This window comes from Arachis hypogaea, chromosome 8 (assembly GCF_003086295.3).
Source record: "Arachis hypogaea cultivar Tifrunner chromosome 8, arahy.Tifrunner.gnm2.J5K5, whole genome shotgun sequence".
In the NCBI taxonomy this organism is placed as follows: Eukaryota; Viridiplantae; Streptophyta; class Magnoliopsida; order Fabales; family Fabaceae; genus Arachis; species Arachis hypogaea.
This window is the reverse complement of record NC_092043.1, coordinates 27,888,166-27,894,637: the sequence shown is the minus strand read 5'-3', so window position 1 is coordinate 27,894,637 and position 6,472 is coordinate 27,888,166.

Sequence of the window (6,472 nt, the reverse complement as noted above, 5' to 3'; positions counted from 1 at the left end):
CTGCAAAAAAGTTTGAAATTTCTGATCGGTGAACTGGCGGCCGTTGTCAGTTGTGATATGTTGAGGTATGCCAAAACGACAAATAATATTTTTCCAAACGAATGAAATCATTTGCTGTGATGTTATTTTTGCTAAAGGTTGGGCTTCCACCCATTTGGAGAAATAATCAACGCCGACAATAAGAAATTTTACCTGGCCCAGTGCCGTAGGGAAAGGCCCGAGTATATCTAAACCCCATTGGTTAAATGGCCAACTGATGTCCGAATGATGTAATTCCTCGGCGGGTATGTGTATCAGTGGTGCGTGCCTTTGGCAATTGTTGCATGACCTGATTTTTTGTTGGCTGTCCTGTTTCAAAGTCGGCCAGAAGAATCCGGCTCGGAGGATCTTGGATGCTAAACTCCGAGCTCCTGTATGTGTGCCACAGATTCCTTCATGTGCCTCTGCCAAAGCTATGTCAGCTTCTGACTTGTTGAGACATTTGAGTAGAGGCCGAGTATAACCTCGTCGATATAGTGTTCCATTGAGGATTGTGAAGGAAGATGCTTGCCGTCGGAACTTTTTATCGCTCTCGACCCCTTCTGGTATATTACTTGTTTGTAAATAGTGTATAAAGTCGTTCCTCCAATCTGCTACCTATGAAACACTTAACACGTTTGTCAGAGTAACAGTGGGTGATGTTATTGTGAACTGTTGCAGTGTAGATAGCTCGGACTGTGTACTGCCGAGCTTAGATAAGATATCCGCTCTTTGATTTTGTTCGCGTGGTATATGTTCTATTTCAAATTTGAAAAATTTTTTGTTAACTTTTTTACTAATAGCAAGTATTTAGAGAGTAGGGGATCTTTTACCTGAAAAAGGTCGTTTACCTGCTGTACGACTAACAATGAATCACAGTATACCTTGATCGTCGAGATTTGAAGATCTAAACAGAGTCGGAGTCCGGCAAGTAGTGCTTCATACTCGGATTGGTTGTTGCTTGCTTTGAAAGCGAAGTGTATTGAGTGTTCCAATATGAATCCATCGTCGGCTTCCAGACGAATTCCTGCACCACAGCCTCCGTTATTTGAATAGCCGTCCACATATAAGATCCACTGTTTTGCATGGTCCTCTTCGGATGGTATTGTAAGCTCGGCGATGAAATCCGCCAGGAATTGTGACTTGATCGGTCCTCGGGATTGGTATCTGATGTCGAATTCAGATAGTTCGACTGCCCATTTTATTAGTCGACCTGCGATTTCTGGTTTGTGTAACACTTGTCTTAGTGGGTGATCGGTTCTGACGTGGATAATGTGGCTCTGGAAGTAAGGTCGGAGACGTCGGGCCGAGAATATCAGTGCTAGTGCGAGCTTCTCAATCCTCGGATAGTTGAGTTCGGCATGCTGGAGGGTCTTACTGACAAAGTATACTGGATGCTGAACTTTGTTTCTCTCTGTGACAAGTGCCGAGCTTATCGCCCAATCAGTAACTGACAGATATAGAAATAAATGCTCCCATTGTAGGGGTTTTTGTAAAATCGGCGGTTGTGAGAATGTTGTTTTTAATTTTGAAAATGCATTCTCACAATCGTCGTTCCATTCGAATTTATTTTTCTTTTTAATTGTTTGGAAAAAAGGAATAGAAGTTGAGGCAAGGCAAGGAACAAATCTGGAAAGTGCAGCGAGTCGTCCTGTGAGGCGCTGAACTTCTTTTACTGTTTTAGGGCTGGCCATGTCCAGCACTGCTCGGCATTTGTCTGGATTTGTCTCTATTCCCCTGCATGTTAGCAAAAAACCCAAAAACTTACCCCCCTGAACTACGAATGCACATTTCTCGGGGTTGAGACGCATGTTGTACTGGCAGACCTGGCCGAATATTTCTGTAAGGTCGCTGATGTGGTTATTTTCGACTTTTGTTTTGGTGACCATATCATCGACATAAACTTCGATATTCCTGCCGATTTGTTTGGCGAACACCTTATCCATAAGGCGTTGGTAAGTTGCACCTGCGTTCTTTAATCCAAATGGCATAACTTTATAACAATAGTTATCGAAATCGGTGATAAAAGCTATTTTATTTTGATCAGAGGGGTGCATCATTATTTGATTATACCCTGAATATGCATCCATAAAACTTAGAGTAGCGTAGCCTGACTCATTGTCTACTAAAGAGTCTATGGATGGCAGAGGATAAGAATCTTTTGGGCATGCTTTGTTTAAATCAGTGAAATCGACGCACATGCGCCACTTACCGTTTTGTTTTCTTACCATTACCACATTGGCTAACCAGGTGGTGAATCTGATCTCTTTGATAAATTCGGCGTTGATGAGCTATTGTGTTTCTTCCAGTGACGCTCTCTTTTTTTCTTCGCCGAGTTTGCGTTTCTTCTGTTGCACTGGTCGGATTGCCGAGTTTATTGCTAGTCTATGACTGATGATCTGTGGGTCGATTCCGGGCATGTCTGATGGTGTCCATGCGAAAAGGTTGGCGTGTTCTTGTAGGAAGGTTGTTATAGCCTGCAACTCAGATGCATTGAGTGAGGTACCTCCATATGTGAATTTATTAGAGTCATTGTTGAAATACACTTTTTGTAGGTCATCGAAGGGTTTTGGGCGATCGAGGAAATCAGCTCTTGGGTCAAGTTCGGCTAGCGTGTCCTCCTTTTGGTTTAGGCCGACGTTGTTGACTTGTTGCGTTGAGCGTTTTTGGAATTTCATGCTGATGTTGTAACATTGTCTTGCCTCTTTATGGTCGCCATGGATTGTAACAACCTGGTGGTCCTGCAGTGAAAACTTTACACAGAGATGAACTGTAGATACAATGGCGCCGAACTTATTTAAAAAAGGTCGGCCGAGGATAAGGTTATATGGACTGAAACAGTCGACTACTAAATATTGAATATCATTAGTTTTTGAAAGAGGTTGCTCACCCAGTGTGGTTTGTAACCACACTGACCCGAGGACTGGAACCCGTTATCCTGAGAAGCCGACCAAGTCTCCTCCTGTGGATTGTAGCATGTTGTCGCTGAGCTTCATCTTTTGAAATGTGGAGTAAAACAGAACGTCGGCACTGCTCCCGGGATCTAAGAGTACTTTTTTCACTAATAGATCTCCTAGCTGAAGGGTGATTACCACAGGGTCGTCCAAATTTTGTATGTTGGAGTTGAAGTCGGCGTGTGTGAAAGTGACTTCTGGTTGTGGATTAGAGATTGTTACATCATGTTTAGGTCCGTCTACCGAGCATATTGCTCTAAACGATCTTTTCCTTGCCGAGTTTGAGTATCCTCCACTTGCGTATCCTCCTGAAATACAATTGATTATACCTCATGGTCTTTCATATTGGCTTGAAGATGCCTTCTCTTTTCCTTGGTGTTGTTCAGAGAGGTCGTTTGTTGTGGAACTAGGGCCGTGCTTTTGGATGTGACCACCAATGTATTTGTCAAGGTTCCCTTGTCTTGCTAATCGTTCTAAAAGATCTTTGGCGACCACACAATCATCGGTATTGTGGCCGTGTTTCTGGTGGAAAGTGCAGTACTTTGATTTGTCCACGTTCTTTGCATCTTGGTATGTGCCGGCTTTTCTCGGTGGCTTGATTAGTTTGGAGTTCAAGATTTCCTTGATTATGTCTTCCCTCTTGGTGTTAAACTGCATATAAGAATCGAATCGAGGTGTTAGTTTAAAACTTTTCTAAAAGGGATGAGCTCTTATCTTCTTCACAGAAGTGTGACTTGTCAGACTTCCGAGCTTGTCTGAGCTCCTCGATGTCAATTTGTCCTTTTGCTTTCTCTCGAAATTCTGCTAGAGTCTTCGGCTTTGATACTCGATCGTCTCCTGGAACTTCCCGGGTCGGAGGCCGCTTTTAATTGCGTGCAGATGGACCTCGGGGTGGAGATCTGGTATGCTGATTGCGACCTTGGTGAAGCGAGTCATATAGTCCTTTAAGCTTTCGTTTGGCCCTTGCTTGATAGTGTTCAGGTAATCGGAGTCGTGCAAATATATTACGGATCCGGCGAAATGTTCTTCAAATAACTTCGCCAACTGATGAAAGCGCGAAATGGAACCTGCAGGCAAAGCACACAACCAATCAAGTGCAGGACCGTCTAAATAATTCGGAAAACAACGACATAAGACTGTATCTGATGCACCATTGACGATCATTATTGATCGTATTTCTTTATGAACTTCCTCGGGTCACCGAGTCCATCATAAGGCTGAGGGTCAACGGCAGGGTGAACCTCTTTGGTAATTCGAAGTTCATTACTTCTTCTGTAAAAGGGCCTACAGAGTCCTCGGACTCCTCTTTCTCGTCTTCGGGCTGCTGCTCTTCGTGTCGAGCGGTTTCTGAAACATGAGTCGGTTGGGATTGATGCTCCTCGTCTTCCGCCTGACGAGCATCGTTGTGTTCAATCCGAACATGATTTAGTTCGGCAATTTGAGTAGCCATTATTTGGTTCTCGTCAGCCATTCGTTGATTAGCTTGTTGCAGCTCAGCTACCATTCGCATGAGTTCGGACAGTGAAGGAGGCGGTACGTCAGCCATGGATGCAGATGGAAGCGATGGGACCAAAAGAAAAAATATGATTTCCTCGGCCCCACGGTGGACGCCAATTGATCTTGCCTGGGAAATAGATCGGCCTCAACTCCTCGAGACTAGCCGAGCTATGTGCTGCAAAGTTGAACGTCCGTCTCTTGGAATCCGAATTCCTTATGTTCATCGTGAATGTGAGAGCACGAGCAATGTAAAAAGAGGGGAGTGTACCTGCAAAGGCACTCCGAAGCTTAAGTTAGTGCGTATTCTAGTTTTCTCAGGAAAAACTTAGTTCTTTAGAAATAGTCTACTTCCCTTTTATATATGACAAGTTATTTGTCCGTTATGTTCTTGGTTTTACCGTTTAACTGAGTGATATCGTAACCGATCTTATTTTGTCGTTGGAGCATCGGTTATGATGAAGACGTTATTGTCGCCGAGTTATTGCTCATAATTCCGAATAGTGACGGAAGATAACGAGGTACATCATATATTGCTTAATGGTCATGGGGCCGAGTTATAACGCATAATAATGACGACCATTATGAGGTAATGATCATATCAGAACCCTTTAATCTTTCCCAAGTAATCGTAGCAATAAAGAATATCATCCACCACGCACGCCCTCCCTCGCCACCCGAGGTCTAGCTCCATTCCCACGCTCTCCCAAGCGCCGCATCGGGGATCCAACGCGATGCCGCCGCGATCCGCCATGGCGTACACCTTGTCGTCCACCACGGCGCTTGCGTGCATCCATTTCTCCCGAACCTCCGCGGGGCTCACCACGCGCTCCCATTTCTCGGCCGCACCACCTGGCCCTACGGCATCTGGTCCAAGAAGGAGTGGGTGCTCCCCGATATCGACAGCGGGTCTTTTTCTCCTTCACTTTGATTTTTTGTGTTACTGATTTATTGAGTGCCTGATTTTTTTCAAAGTTTGAATTTTTTTTCCATAATTGATGAAGAGGAGAATGAGTCTAGGGAAGAGATAGATGAAGACGAGGGGACGATGATGATATTATTTTCCTTGAGAATTCTTACTACTTACTGGGCTAGCTTGGTTGACCGGTATGAAGAGATGGTTGAGAAGTACCATCCCGGATTTTGAGTGCGAAAGAGGAAGGGGAGGTGGAGAAGGTGAGGATGAAGAAAGAGCGGTTGGAAAGCATGAGAGTGAGGAGGGTGTCCTTGATGGGGTCAGAGGTGGTGGGGAGGGAGAAGAGGATGGCTTTGTCTGTGTGAAAGACGGAGTGGATGGTGAGGGAGCAAGTGTCGAGGAAGAAGGGGCAAAGTGGGGTTCGAAGAGTGAAAAGTGGGGTTTCGAGAGAGAGTGTGTGTGAGTAAGAGAGAGAGGGATTGAAGATAAGGGAGGGAGTGCCACGTAGGATCGGAAACCCACGAACCAAGCTCAGATCCAAGTCAGGGCACTTTTGTCACACGGAAGGCATCTATCATGGGTACAAGATTAGTTTCGAGCTTTCATGGATACAAATGTCAGCGTTTTCATCTCTCATGGATACAAAGTATTTTTTTAGACAAAAATCGTCCTATCCTTCCTTTTAAGACACATACTGGATTGGGTTTATATGGTTTTTCCCTTACATTGATTTCTTTTTTGGTCGTGCCTACATCGGTTGTTTTTGGTGTACTACATTGGGTTTTTGAAAAGGGAGTTGTTTTACTTTAAACCCACTTTATAATTGGGCCATTTTGGTAGCACAGCTTTTGCCCACAAATATAGAGGCCTATAGAAGAACGACCATCAGAGTACTTGTTAGATCATAATCCATGAGCCCTACATTCCTACACCCAGTCTCCTTCAAATCCTAGTAGACCCCAAATTTTAAATGAGAATTACGGATTAGTGGTTGATTTCCCATCATATAAGAAACAAAATGTAATCAGTGTTGTAGATATCCCACTAGCATTTGCCCAACATGGATGGTCTCTTGTATTTTTGTTTTTTA